This window comes from Gobius niger (assembly GCF_951799975.1).
Source record: "Gobius niger genome assembly, chromosome: 17".
Lineage (NCBI taxonomy): Eukaryota > Metazoa > Chordata > Actinopteri > Gobiiformes > Gobiidae > Gobius > Gobius niger.
In genome coordinates this window covers 6,090,621-6,106,237 of record NC_136868.1, presented here as the reverse complement: position 1 = coordinate 6,106,237, position 15,617 = coordinate 6,090,621, and the positions used below count along the sequence as shown (strand labels likewise).

Sequence of the window (15,617 nt, the reverse complement as noted above, 5' to 3'; positions counted from 1 at the left end):
AGTAAGAACATATCTCAGTATGTAAAAACGGTGGCCTATTCCTTTAAGCTTGTGCATGACGGCACTTCTGACCCGAAGCAACAAATTGTTGAGTGACAGTGCAAGATTTTAGAGGCAGTTGTGGTGAACAGGTCTGGGCTCATTCTACACATTCGGACAAGGCTGGAACATGTAGGGGGAGGAAAATACATAGTTTTACCATTTTCAAACTCGTTGGGTTGGGTTATAGAACCCACTAAATTAAAATGTTGGTTCAGGTATAAACATCCCTAATCTTCTATCCTGCAAGTTCATGACATTGACACGAATGCTTTACATTTACCTCTACAGTGTTTTCCCCATGCCTGAGTTTACAATGTACTAAAAGGGGACGAAGCAAATTTAATTCCATAACTAGAAAAAAAAAGATATAGCTCTTTTCCTCTCGAATGTAGTCATTAGAGCGGAGTAAGACTCAAATTATTCACCCAAATACGAGTAATGTTCCTTTAGAATAATTTTACTCAAGTAAGTAAAATGTACTGTGACCTACTTGGTTACATTACTCGAGTAAAAGTACAGACACTGGTCAAATATTACTTCAACGGAAGTCAAAGTTAGTTGATTTATAGCAGTACTAAGTAGCTCATGCCCCTAGAGGCCATAAGCGCCACTGCAGGTGTCGAAGCATGTTGCGTTTTTTTTACTCATTAATTGTCCGTGAGAGTAAATACTACGCTGACAGAAAAGACAAAGAGAGAGAGGGATATTGTACATCCAATTACACCATGGAGATATTTTTTTTACTCAAACTTGGCTGTAAATACTGTTTAAGTGGCGCTAGCCCGCAGTTAGCTTTGCCTGTTAGCCAGTTAGCTGCTTCTTCGTGATTCTATCAGTGTGTAGTGCGCCTCAGACCCGTAGGCAGCGTAGTTGCAAGTGTGGTTTTCTGGCCAGAGACACCAGGGGGAGACCAGAGAACCCCCAATCGTCACATTAACACGTGTATTAGTATTAGCTGTATTAGAACTGCTTTAAGTGTAAATGTCTGGCCCCAGCATGGAATGATTTCTTGAAATTAGACTCTCAAATGAAGGACAAAATTACTTCAAAAATCATTTCACTTATTTCAAGATTGCTTTTTGCAGTGCAGACAAGCCAATCTTCGCTAAAAAACTCGCCTTTTCTCTTTGGAGTTAAAATCTGGAGAGTTGAGTTTGTGTACAGCACTTTGGCCGACTGTGTTGTTTTAAAAGTCTATAAAGTTAGATTGGATTCTGATTAGTGATAGAACCAGTGATTCCTATAAAAGCAGCAGGGACTTAGCCAATCAAGCAAGGAGGCTGACGATTTGCTTCATCCAAAGCCGGATAAAAACGATTGCCCCCGGAGGTGAGCAAAGTAACTTTCTGAAAACAAAAGAAACAACTCCGCACGTGAAACAATTCTCGAATCCGAATGGCATAAAAAAAAATATGACACCGAGAGCTCTTTCACAGCCTCCCAATAATACAGCACTTGTCATCAACACCTTTTGTGAATCACGAGCAGGTGGTGACAAATACACAAGTGTGAATGTGTGAGGGATCAGAGCAAAGGTGAGGGCGGCAAGTTTTAGGAGAAAAAAAAGACAATTCAGGTTGTCAGAAAATAACACTTGCACTTGTTTTTGCCCTGATCTTGTTAAAAAAAAAGACACATTGCTGTCAGAGAAATGACAAAACTACTGAAAGTTTGAGAACCCCGGCTCTAAATTGCCCACACAGACTCACCAAAACCAATATCCCAAAAACTTTAGCTCCGGTCCACCTTCCGGCGCGGCTGCAGAGATGATTAGGGGTATGGTTTACTGCGGCGCGTGTGTTTAGGCCTGTGCGCGCAGTTACAGCCGTTACTATAATGGAGGGTCCCGCGGAGGAGCAGCAGATGCATTGATTCACTGATACTGTGTGCTTCGCGGACTGTGACCTTTTCCACGTCTTCACTGATGGAATGAAAGGTGCCGAAAAAGCCCACAATGCACCGCGGCTCTCGGGAGAAATGTTAGTAATTAGAGCCGCGCGACAGGGGACACGAAGGCCACCGCATCACACAGAGGCAGAGGGAGGGGGAGGGGGAGAGGGAGGCCTGGGCCGGGGGAGGAGGAGGAGGAGAGCACAGTATCTAAAAATGATCAATATAACAAGAAAAAGATACAAGTGAGAGTACAGAAGTGAGCAGTGGCATTTCACACACAAACATATACCGGTCTTTATGCCGCCGAGGGTGTACAGTGATGATATTGCGCTTTTTGCAGGTAATAATCTCAAACACATCCAACATATCTCACGCTTTGTTAGTTAGAAAGTGCAATATTGATGTAAAACAGCTGAAACTAAGTAAGTAGTTTCGCTTCCTGATTTTTCTTCTGTGCTGCGCAGCCGTTTCAGTTAAAAGATCTGCATCATGCTATTTTAGCCATTCCAAAGTAAAGTATAGATACAGACGGCATCTCGTCATAGAAGGGGGCGTGGCCTCACCGAGAGGGAAAATAGAATCTTAAGAGAAACACATTTTTCCCTCTTTTCAGCCATTTTCTGGTGGAATATTAACTTATTTATCACACATACATAAAGTCAAGTGTAAATCGGGCCCATATGGATATTTTCTCACAGCAGATTGTTCAGTAGAAGTGAAAAGAAGGCAGCTGTAGCTAGCGCTATCTAACCGCTAGCATTAGTTAGCGGTCCATTTTTTTGTCACTTTTTCGTCAAATTATTCGAATTTTTTTGTCAAATTCTTATCACTTTTTTGTCACTTTTTCGTCCATTTTTTCCTCAATTTTTCGTCAATTTTTTGTCCATTTTTGTCATTTTTTTGGTAAATTTTTTGTCACTTTTTCGTCCATTCTCTGTTATTTATGTGTTTATGGGCTGTTGAACCACTTTGCTCCAATCCAAGTCTTTGTATCTTTATTTAGTAGAAAACTTTATTCATAATTCAGTGTTTGTTAAAGTAGTTTTTGAATAATTAGAGAAAGTTAAGATTTTTCTCCAAATTGTTTTCCCCCTGATCTGTTTTCAAACATGACCATATATGGGCGATTCCAGAGATGCCGTCGTATCTATCAGCATTTATATGATATATTGTACCACTATCACTATGGAGCACTAATTTTTGTGATAAATTTAAGTATTTTCTGGGGGTGTTTTTATAACCCGGAAGACAAAATGCTTGGATTCAGTTAACCCCGCCCCTTCTCTCCGCTCATGCGACTTTTGCAGTAGTAGAAATATAAATACAACAGCAATAAGTACCCGTTAATTGACATGTTAGCAACAGAGCACTAAAGCGTATCTGTGCATTTGGGAAACATCCGCCAGGCACCGCGGTTTATTGAAGATTTACGTTTGTTACATGTTCCGTTGTAGTCTTTAAAAGCTCCTTCTCGGGGAGGTGATTCTGTCCCAAGTCGGAATTACAGTAGAAGTTTCACACAACGGAGGCTGGGGCTCTGGCTCTTCTCAACTTGCGGAGAAAGTAGAGACGCTGATTACTTTTCTTGACCAGTGATGTAGTGTGCATGGTCCAGGAGAGCTTCTCTGTGATGTGCACACCCAGGAACTTAGTGCTGGTCACCCTCTCCACAGCAGCACCGTTGATTGTTAGAGGAGCTGGACCTGTGTTCTTCGAAAGTCCACAACAATCTCTTTTGTCTTCTCCACAATTAGAGAGATTATTCTGTGTGCTCCACATGGCCAGACTGCTCACTCACTCCTGTAGTTTGACTCGTCTCTGTTGCTGATGAAGCCCACCACTGTTGTGTCGTCTGCAAGCTTGATGGAAGATGTTGTACTTTGGAGTGCAGTCGTGGGTCAGCAGAGTGAACAGGAGGGGACTCAGGGCACAGCCTTGGGGAGCACCCGCGTGATGGTTCTGGAGGACTTGCCGGCGACACGTACAGCCTGCGGTCTCCCCGTCAGGAAGTCCATGGTCTAATTATTTCGCCATAAAGGCGTCTAAAACCATTCAAAACCATGGATGACAGCTTAACCTCTTAACTCCCCCCTGAACCGAGAGCATTTTCTCCAGTTCAGCTTTAGCCAAGTCCTTGTAGGCCAGTGTAACACCTCATTTGAAAGCTAAGACCTACAAAACTAAATTTATCTTTTTCCTCACATCATCAGATTTTTTTCACTTTTTTTGTTGGACAGGCATCTCATTTTTGTCAAATTTTCGTGACTTTTTTGTCACTTTTTCGTCAAATTATTCGCATTTTTTGGTCAAATTCTTATCACTTTTTTGTCCATTTTTTGTCACTTTTTCGTCCATTTTTTCTCAATTTTTCGTCAAATTTTTCTCACTTTTTTGTCAATTTTTTTTTCATTTTTGTCATTTTTTTGGTACATTTTTTCTCACTTTTTTCACATTTTCATCCTTGTTTTCATCTCAGTTTTGTTGCTATGTTCACACCTTTTTTCCAGAAGCTTATGGATTGGGGTAAAGCTGGAGAAAATGTGCTCGGTTCAGGCGGGAGTTAAGGGGTTAATATGGCAAGTTTGTGAAAGAAAAACTGTTTCTCTCCCATAACGTTGGCACCTGCCCTCCAACTCAAATAGAAGCAGCCATTTTGTTCCGTTTTGGTGGGACCGGCTGTCACGTTTTCGCTTTTCTTTATAATTGGGTTTAGATTATTTTGGACATTTTTCCTCAATCAACAAAGGACGAAAAGGTCTAGAATTGAATGTGTTATATTCTCAGAGTAACTTGCCCAACTCTGCTGATGAGAGACGCAGTGGAGCTCATAATGGTGATAAAATATGCTGATGCTAAAAATGAAGAAAGATGTCCCAGAGCTGAGACGGGGAAGTAAGGAGGAAGATTAATGGCGCGAAGATTATGCAAGTTGTCGTCTGGTTAAGGTTAAGGTAAGACTTAATTGTCCCAGGAGGGAAATTTACTCTCCTCATTGGACACATCCTTCTGTGCCGCTGGGAGAAACTCATCAGGAGCTGGGATCCTGGTCTGCATAACCAAAGGATTACTGGGCTTAAGGCTTTATGTTGATGATCTAATGACTTTTATAGCTTTTTTTTTAACTGCTCAAGCCAAAAGTGGTTGGAGATGCAGAGCGTATAGGACAGGAGAAAGTCACATCGTCTAAAAATGTCTTTGACTTGAATTAGTTTACGTATTGACTGCCTCAACTTCTCATTGCCATCTAGAGCTGAGCACCGACTTTGCTATATTTTCAGTTGCGGTGAATCCTCCCCAGCCTTGACTAGTCGAAGGAGGTGGCAGAGAGTCGTGTCTCGTCGCGTGAAGGGTCAACGACAGGACTCGCATTCGAATCGTGTTACGTGATCGGCAGAAAGACAAGACAGCAGTCGCAGGAAATGGAAAAAAAAAGTTTGAAGTTTCGAAATTTAAGCCTGATTTTGGACGCGCAGGAGAAGCGTGGGTGATTTTACCGTCCCAGCGGCCAATAACACAGTGGAATACACACAGAGAAATACACTCTTTTTACTTCTCTGTCATAACAGCGGCACAAACAGTTAGTAGAGGCCACAGCCCCCACGCAGACAACGCCAAACAGCACAACATTTTATCAACAAAAGTTCACTAAACAACTTTTTCAGCCACATTTCAACAACAAGGTTTAGCATCTCTCACTTTGTTTGGACGGTGCAGCGACTTCTCTCCTCCGTCACACATCTGTCCATTTTCTTTTCTCATTAAATCCACTGGAAATACAGCATGTCCTGCTTCTTCACGTTGAGAGAACAACTTTTCCCGGCCACAGTTCAGCAGTTCTGAGAGTTTTTTCTGAATCAGTGTAGAGCTCTCTTCCATTCTTTTACGGCATCATTTATATATGTTTTATTTACTCATGCAGAAAGAGTCGTTGTGCAATGTCATCAAGGTCCATATTGGGCTTGGCGACATGGTGGCTGAGTGGCCAGGGTCTTTAGTTTGCATGTTCTCCCCATGTCTGGGTAGGTTTGCTCCGGGTACTCCGGTTTCACTGACCTCTGAACACATGCTGGTCAGATAAAATATCGACTGATTTAACATTGATTTAAACATCGATGATTTAACCTTTTCTACGATGGATACTCCCTGAATGAGAGCCTTCACAAATATCTGATCTACGCAATTTCATTGTGCAATTGCATAATGACAATACAGTTCTTCTCTCTCTAGCTTCTCCAACTCAATTTTTGAATCCAATGTCATGCTTTTTCATGACATTCAAGGCCTTAATTTTAGATTAGATTAACTTTATTGTCCCTTGTGGGAAATGTATCTTGGGCTCACAGCTGCTCTCTGAATTAGACAACATTACATACAAACACGGATAATACTAGTGATGCACGATAATGCCAATTTGAACCGATAACCGATAATTCCGCATGTCCCGATACCGATAACCGATAATGACACCGATAATTATGTATATATATTTGCACTTTATTTTGTTCACAGTTCACAGTTCTGCCCAAAATGTATTAACTCTACCAAGCAATATACAAGTGTATAAATATAAATAAACGCTGTAGTATACTGTATGTATTACACACAGTATACTACAGCGCATAGATACAGACGTCATCTCGTCATAAAAGGGGGCGTGGCTTCGCCGAGGGGGAAAATAGAATCTTTAGAGAAACAATTTTCCACTCTTTTTAGCCATTTTCTGGTGGAATATGAACTTATTTATCACACATAAATAAAGTCAGGTGTGAATCGGGTCCATATGGATGTTTATTGACAGCAGATTGTTCAGTAGAAGTGAAAAAACGGCAGTTTTAGCTCGCACTAGCTAACCGTTAGCATTAGCACGATGCTAACATGGAGCATCAAGTTAGCATTCTCCGTTATTTATGTATTTATGGGCTGTTGAACCACTTTGCTCCTCTCCATGTCTTTGTATCTTTATTTAGTAGAAAACTATATCAATAATTTGTTTGTTAAAGTAGTTTTTGAATAATTAAAGAAAGTTTAGATTTTTCTCCAAATTGTTTTCCCCCTCAACTGTTTTCAAACATGACCATATATGGACAATTCCAGAGATGCCGTCTGTATCTATACAGCCCTATGCATCTAACAGACCTCAAAGTAGTATGGCTGGCATTACACTGAAGAAAGTACAGCCAAGAGCACAACACACATGTGGAGACAGCTTAAAAACAATTTAGAATAAAAGACATTAACGGCAGTCAGTGATGCCCGACTTGTTCAAAAGACTCACCAATGTAGGGACAAAAGAAAGCTTAAAGCGGTTGCTCTTATATATAAACGCCAGAGGGGAGAACTTCATATTCCCCGTTCAGTAGGTGGCCTGGGTTTGTGATTTTGGCACAGCTCAGCTTTTTAATGCCTCACGGACACCACAATAAATGACACCAGGATACATTGATGGGTGTTTTAAAGCAGTAATAAGTAATTCATGCCCCCAGAGGCCATAATAGAGGTTTGCCCATTAGCCTGTTACCTTCTTCTTCGTGATTCGATTAGTGTGTACTGGTGACACATACCCAGTGGCAGCGTAGTTGCAATTGCGGGTTTCCTGGCCAGAGACACCAGGGGGAGATGAAAGACCCCCAATCATCCCATCAACACTTGTATTACCCCCAGAGGGTCTACGAAAAGGATTTATTAAGGTAAACAAGCGGCTTAGTAGTGCTTTAAGTGTTTCAAATGATCCTAAGATGGGGAAGGAAAGGACACTTTTACATTCACTCCATACACGGTGGGTTTCAGTTTCCCCTGGGGGAGACTGACAGAAGCGCTGTCTGCATTAACGGTCCCTCTGATCACCATCTTTCATTCACGCACACACACCATTCATCCTGGCCTACTGTACATGTTATTAGTGGTAGGGGAAACCACACAGAAAGGCCCCGTCCTAGTGGGAATCAAACCCGGGACCTTCTAGCTGTGAAGCACAAGCGCTAATCGCTGTGCTACCAGTGGATGAGCCCTGCAAAAAAGTCACTGTACTAATTCTGTGCATTATCAAAACATCACATACAGCTGCAGTTCGATGATCCTATATAATAAACAAAATGGCAAAGCAGTTTTAGTTGCATCAATATATCTGTTGCTGTTTGCCAACCCCTGCGATGTTTCCAAGGCAATAAAACTAGAAATTATAAATAAACCTTAAAACGCTTGTGTGGAATTAATTAAAAAATATCCTCAAACATAAAAGAGGTTATATTTACAAAGTGTTTTGGCTGCTCCCAAATGGCTCGGAACTGGAGCTGTGAAGTGAACATAGTCTGAAAGTAGGACTCAAAGATCTAAAACTGTTTGATCATGTAGTTTTCGTGCCAAAGCCTCTCACATTAATAAAACAAGTGGACAAAGTCAATATATTATGGATGGTGTTTTATGTCGTCTTGCCCTCCGGTGTTGGACATCTTGTAGTTTGAAGATCCAACATCTTGGCTAACTGAGATTTTAATGCTTTAATATAGTGACTTTGTATGAAGAAAGATACTGTCCTTTCGATACTGGGTCCTTCTCCTCAGCCGTTTACTCTCGTAGCTTGAAAATGTCTCCTCCTCCAGCTCGCCGAACGCTGCAGTGCTGCTTCTTGTCCTTCATATATATTTATTTATCCATGCCCACATTTTCTCCAGACTGTTTTGAACATTTCGGGTCTTAAATTGCCTTCAGTTCAAAGCATTGTGCTGGTGCAGGGGATATGTCGTCGATGCCAATGCCAAGTCCTCCAACAAAACGCTTTTTACTTTTAAGTTATACACACGCGAAGTGAGTGCCCACGCAGAAAGACATTCGAGCGGGTTCTTTTCATGTTTATACAGTAGACAGAGCTGCCTGACACAAAATAAACAAACGTCGCCACCTGGGTTTATAGAAATGTAATGATCTGGGGTTGTTGCAGTTGGTCAGGTTTCGGTTCGACAACACTCTGTGCCCAAAGAATAAGATCAGCTGAAGACCCGAATTTCCTCAGTGACCAGGTTATTCCATCAATGGATTTCTTCTTCCATGATGGCACTGGCATATTTTCCGAGATGACAGGATTCTTCGGGCTCACATTGTGAAAGAGTGGATCAGGGAGCGTGAGCCATCATTTGTCACATGTGGATTGGCCGCTACAGAGTCCAGATCTTAACCCCATTGAGAATCTTTGGATGTGCCGGGGAAGGCTTTGCACAGCGGTCACACTCTCCCGTCATGAATATAAGATCTTGCCCTGTCCCTTTAAGTGCACACTAAGCACTTTCAAGCCAACATTGTAAGTAAGAGTTTGTTCTTAAAGTGATAGTCTGTAAGTTTGCAAAGTGAGGAGAGTGAAATTTGAAATGAGATTCCTCTTTAACCAGAAAGCCCTTCTTAGTTTGCGAAATGAGGAGAGCAGGAACAGTATTTCCAAAACTAAACAATCAAGCTCCTCCCCCTCCTCTCCTGATTGGACCTGACAGGCTGGTTCACAGAAAAAGCTCATCTCAGTGGTCGATGCGGGAGGATACTAGATGCTGATTAGTTGCCGAGATCTGAGAAGGAGGGACTTTACAAACAATAGTATATATGTTATTACATACTGTTCATCAAAATGCAAGACCAGGAGGTAGATTTTGCACATTTTATAAAATGTGTAAAACATTTAGACTTCCAGACTATCACTTTAATGTTTCGCCTGATAAAATAAAGGAAATTAATAGATAGAGAGAATGTCAGAGCGAATGTGTGCAGCAATTAAAGCTTAAGGCGGCCCAACCAAATAAAGAGTTCAATGCAAAAACAGATGAGCGCCATTGAAAAAACATATGCAAATCTCTATTCACATAGCAATGTTTTTCATGCCTGTTAAATAAAACATAAGCTCACTTAACTTAAAGAGGGGGTATTCTGCTTTTTTCAATCACATAGCACCAGTCTATATCACACTACAATGATGAAGAAACCTTCTGTTGGTCTGTAAATGCAGTAAATTAGAATAACTGCCTTGTATAAAATTGCTCTCTCAAAATGGCTGTAGTGAATGTCTTGAAATAGGCCTCTGTCTCTTTAAGAACCTCTGAGCCTTTCCGACACGCCCTCTCCACACGCTGTCTGTGGCATCAGTGGGGAGGGGGTTCTGCTGAAGAGCAGTGGTTGGTTACTCGGCTGGTGACGAAAGCTCGGAGGCGTCTCCAGGAGGTGAGGGCGTTCCTAGGAGGACTCAGGCAAACCTGTCCCTAAAATGGCCGCCATCAGAGTTTTTACAGATTACTCAAAAATATGTGAATGTGCCAAGGCAACACTTCAGGCATGTTTTTAATGAGGGAATGACAGAATAACATGATGTAAAGCTTGAAAAAGTCAATTTTGCATAATACCCCCCCTTTAATCAAATTTACAAGTGATATCTACAGAGTACAGCACAATTTGCTTTTGCAAACAAACTCTTTAAATATTAAAGTATGTCACCTTTTTTTTTTTTTTGGTCAGGCAGTTTATCACCAAATTGACATTAGGTAATGCAACATCCATATTGCAAGAAGCCAAACGACATCACAAACTCCCTTAGATCTACCATCTCACTGAGGCGTACACATTATTGCAAACACAGGCTGAAACAAACATACTTGGTAACTTTGAAAAGGGGAACGACATAAAAAGAGATCAGTTTTGGGCCGGATTTTTTCTTTACACCCATGTCTTGTTTTGACATAATATTACATTATTCAGGTGAGTAATAGAAAACTGCATTTTTTTTTCTCACATCCTGCAGCTGCGTTCGATCAAACATGCTGACTTTCTGTAGGCCTACCATATGCTACTGAATCACCACTCTTAAGCATATTTTCACTTTGCAAATTTACCCCTTTTATGCAAATCTATTCAGACATCCCTCTGTAGATTTATGCAAATATCTAAAGACTCCAAACATAAAAGGCGAAGTTGTGTTCACAAATTGATTTTAGCGCTTCCACATGGCAGCGAGCTAAAGAAGCAAGTTTACGTTGAGACACTTTAAGTAGGAACTGTTTGATCACCTGCTCGCCGAGGTTTGGACTAAGCATCAAAAGCCCGATTCCTCCGCCGTCGTATGTGCCAAAAATCACAACTGGCACCGGGCTGGATGTCCCACTACCGCACCAGGCTTCCCCCTATCTGCCTCAATCTCGGAGAAAAAAAGAGACAAGCTGCCAAATCCGCGGCTCAGCTAAAGTGTAAGTAGAGCGAGCATTTTGTCCTTGATGTAAATGAGTTAGTCCTGAGATGGTCCCAGCGTCTCAGGCACAGATGGCGTGTGTCGTCTGCTGCGGGCCTTATAGACAAAGATGTGTCCTGGTGTTTGGTTTCTTCCCTTTTTATCCGCACACAGAAGAGGCAGGAGGCTGCGTATATAAGAAAATTATGGGGAACAAAAGATTGGTGGGTAAATTAAGCCACGGCAAATAGTTTCCGGTTCTTTATCACCCCAAGAGGGACAGTACTTATCTTTCATCTTATCACACTGTGAAAATTGATGTTTTTACTGTATAAAATGCATCTTGATTGGATTGAGTTGCTTTTCCTGCTGGGTTGTTATTTAGGTTTGTAGCTGTAGCTGCATGATATGGCAAAACGGCAGCGATGATAATCAGATAAGCAGAGCTCGCAAGTAAGAGTAAGAAAGTGCTTTGAGAAAAGTTTACTTGAGTACTGTGAGTAACTGTTTAAGCGTAAAAGTCTGATTCATGTTTCAGTGGTGACTTAAATGAGGAACAAAACATGAAACAATCAGAAAATTGAGAAGAAAAAAAAATGTGTATATAAAAAAATACTTAAAGGAACAGCCCACAATTTTTCCATACTGAGATTTGTTCTGAGCTTAGACGAGTTGATACGTACCTGTCTGGTCTTTGTGCGTGCGCTCAGTCATGCAAAACGATCAAAGATGTTTATTCCTATAGCTCCAAACAGGGGTGAAGTGTGAAGCTACCGCGCTCTTCCATAGGCACGCACAATCGTATCAACTCGTCTAAGCTCAGGTATAAGAACATATCTCAGTATGGAAAAACAGTGGCCTGTTCCTTGAAACAAAATAAGGAATTCAGATAAGATAGGACTTTATTGATCTCACACTGGAGAAATTCACTTAGGAAACACCCAGGAGTGCAAACAGTCAGGAAAATGTGCAATAACGGAAGAACAGGATAATGACTAAATCAATGGCTATCTTTAATATTGCGATGATGATACGATAGGTGAAGAGAAGGCGCTTTGCACATCTTTCAACAGGTGCGCAGGAGAAGTCATGCGTAACGCTTATATAAACTGTGAAAAATGGCAAAAAAGTGAGATTTTATGCAACGGTTGGGCAATAAAGCTCAGGCAATTGACCCATGCATAACTTCAAATCCTAACAACGCCGCTCAAGAAGTGACTTCCTGTTTCAGAATAAAAGCACACAGCTCGTCTCATAGTTCAGCAGGTACTGGCAACATTACAAGAATATGATCAAATACACACAATTTTAAGTGTTTTGTCTGTTAATAGTTAGGCAGAAAGAAAGCTGAACTAATGAATAAGATGGTGCTTTTATTTTGGCGTGCTGGATCAAAACAGGAAGTCACTTCTTGGCCGCCATTGGTGTGATTTGAAATTATGCATAGAGTCAGTTGTCACAGTTTGATATTTTACAATACCATTTCAACACAATACGTTTCATTTATAAAAAGTAAGCAATATTTTCTTTGAATGTTCTGTCAAAATGAGACAAAAATACAAAATCAGGACCAAAATAGGGCTAAATTAAAGGGGCTAGATGCAAGTTGGCCATTTTATACTCACTACTGCCACCTCAAGTCATACGTGTAACTGCACCTTCTATACTAAGTTTGTGCATGACGGCACTTCGGATCCGAAGTAACAACTTTTTGAGTGACAATGCAGGATTTTAGAGACAGTGGTGGTGAACAGGACTGGGCTCATTCTACACATTAGGACATGGCTGGAACATGTAGGGGGAGGAAAATACATCATTTCATTTTTTTTAAACTCTGTCTAGTCCCTTTAAGCTTCAATTCATCGCCTCATCTCCGACTACACCTCACCATCATCCAATCATCACTTCATCTCATATGAGCGATCGCTGTTATTGTTTACTTCCGCAATTTTCGCCGGATGTTTGGTAGGCAGCTGATGCATACAGGCCTCTAACTCGGTTTTATAAAATGATAGATCTGTTACAGCGCAAGAGAAGCAATGCCCTGTTTATGGACATTGTTTTTGCTGATTATAGGATTTTAATAAAATGTTTATCAAATATGAAAATGTAAAATGCCTACCACAGCCAACGGATGTGACGACATCGCGATCGCTCGTATGCCTTACCTCCGTGACAGCCCAACACAGCATCAGCACCTTCCTGCTTCGACCAATCATTGCCCAGAATTCCCCTCCTCAGCTCCTCATTCGCTGCCTTGGCCGTTTCCCAGCGTCCTGCGGCCCTCCTCCGCCCCTCCCCAGATCGTTAATCTGCTCATCGAGGCTTGTTGTCCACAGGCCGCCTGTGAGTCTTTTCTGGTTGAAATGGAACTGAATATAGAAAATCATGACAAAGATACTTTTCATTTTTGTTTTATGCTGTAAATGTCGTAACGATAATTTGGCAATGCGTTGTGCAGCCCAGAATTAATCCAAGTGCTCTGGTTCCACCATCAACCCAAGACATGCACAGTCGGCTAAACCCTTTTTAGACGCTGTTTAGTCCTGATGTGATCTGGATCTAGGTCTTAAGAAGAAAGTTAGAAGAAGAGCGGATTTGTGGATGTTGTGAACGAGGACACGAAGTCGAGGGAACGGGATCCAGTCGCACGTCACAGGAATTACCTCGAAGTTTACATTTTTCATATTCCTGACGGCGGTCTACGGATACCTCGCGTTTGGGAATTAGGTTTCAGTCTGTTTAATCCAATGACGGACGCTATGTAGGCAGATCCGGTGCACGGGGAGGGCAAGCGTAATGCAATAACGGTGGATGCTGTACTATAGGCAGGGAGATGCCAAAAAGCGCAGGGGGCACAAAGAACGAGGCGAAGGCGACACACACACACACACGGGGGGGGGAAAAGAAATGAAAACGAGAGCGGAGAGCGGAGAGAGGAGAAGAAAGCGGGCGAGATAAAGAAAGAAATGGAGAGGAAGGAACCGGGGAGGGAGGGGAGGTGACGGGGGATTTTCTAAAGTCTTTCAAGTCGGGCCTTATCTGCCATATTCAGACCGGGTGATTGGTCCGTTACCATGGCGACGCGGAGGGGAGGCTGAGTATTGGGCTCCTTCAATAAAGCATGTCACGTCGAGAGCCACACACGTCCAATAATAATAATAATAATAATAATAATAAGCCTTATCCAAAGATCCTGACAAAGCTGGAAACAGTGCTAATGACACGCTGTCAGCGCAGAGGTATTCAAACGGGAGCTTTTAAAGCGGAGCTGAGTGATGCAGTGACAAGACGCAGCGGCGCGACTTCATAAATGCACGCGGGGATTTCAGTTAAATGCCAGAGCGCAGTGTGTGATGGGTGACGCTCCTTCACTTTTTTTTTTGTGTGTGCTGCTGATGTCTGTAGAAAGGATATCGGCTCAGTGAGTTGCATTAGATTACTCAGTCATAGTTTCAATATGCAATGTCCAAGTGTTCCAGATTCTCAATGGGGTTTAGATCTGGACTCTGTTGTTGGCCAATCCATGAGGGAAAATAATGTCTCATGCTCCCTGAACTCTTTCACAATGTGAGCCCCATGAATCCTGACATTGTCCATCCATCCATCCATCCATCCATCCATCCATCCATCCATCCATCCATCCAACCAACCAACCAACCAACCAACCAACCAACCAACCAACCAACCAACCATCCAACCATCCAACCATCCAACCATCCATCCATCCATCCATCCATCCATCCATCCATCCATCCATCCATCCACTTTCTTCCACTTTAACGTTTCCGGGTCGTGGGGGCTGTTGGAGTTGCCCAAGTCACATTGCACCAGCCCCTTATGGCTCCTCCTGCAGGTGATGGGTCCACAGAAGGACGGCCTCATGGTTCTCAGGCCTGTTGGTCTCTCATAAGGGGCTTCTGAACCGCTCTTTGTCTGACCCGTCACCTAGGACCTGTTTGCCATCGGAGGCCCTACCAAGGGGCACGAAGCCCCGATAACATAGCTCCCAGGATCATTCGGGCGCTCAAACCCCTCCATCACGTTAAGGTGACAGTTCCAGGAGGGGACCTGGCATTGTCATCTTGGAATATGCCATCAGGAAAGAAGAAATCCATTGACATTACACTTGGGTAATGCCAAACTGGAGAAAATGTGCTTGGTTCAGGTGGAGGTGAAGAGATTCATTTCTGGTGATGTTATAAAACTTTATGAATGGTACAGGATTCCACAGGTTCTTTGTGCTACAAACAGTGAACAGTGTCAGAAAATCATCTACAAGCATGACTCCAGACGCTCTGGCTTTTGAAATGAGAAGCAACAAAGAGATTATGAATCTCAATGAAACTTTCTTCAAGGTTGAGCAAAAACACGCTTCCCCAGGAGTTTTCTCTCTGTTGTTGATTGATTTTCAAAGTCACTATTGTAATTTTGTGAAGCACTTTGTGACTTCTCTGTCTATGAAAGGTGCTATATAAATATACTT

General features: G+C 42.2%; 1 long non-coding RNA gene across 1 annotated transcript in view; it reads left to right on the top strand.

The window, feature by feature from the left end:
• Nucleotides 1-15,069, top strand: part of LOC306976908 — a 413,479-nt gene extending 398,410 nt beyond the window's left edge. Inside the window, exon 3 of the long non-coding RNA XR_013793790.1 lies at nucleotides 14,988-15,069. This is a non-coding gene — a long non-coding RNA (uncharacterized lncRNA). The remainder of the gene's footprint in view (nucleotides 1-14,987) is intronic.
• Nucleotides 15,070-15,617: the final 548 nt, after the last annotated feature.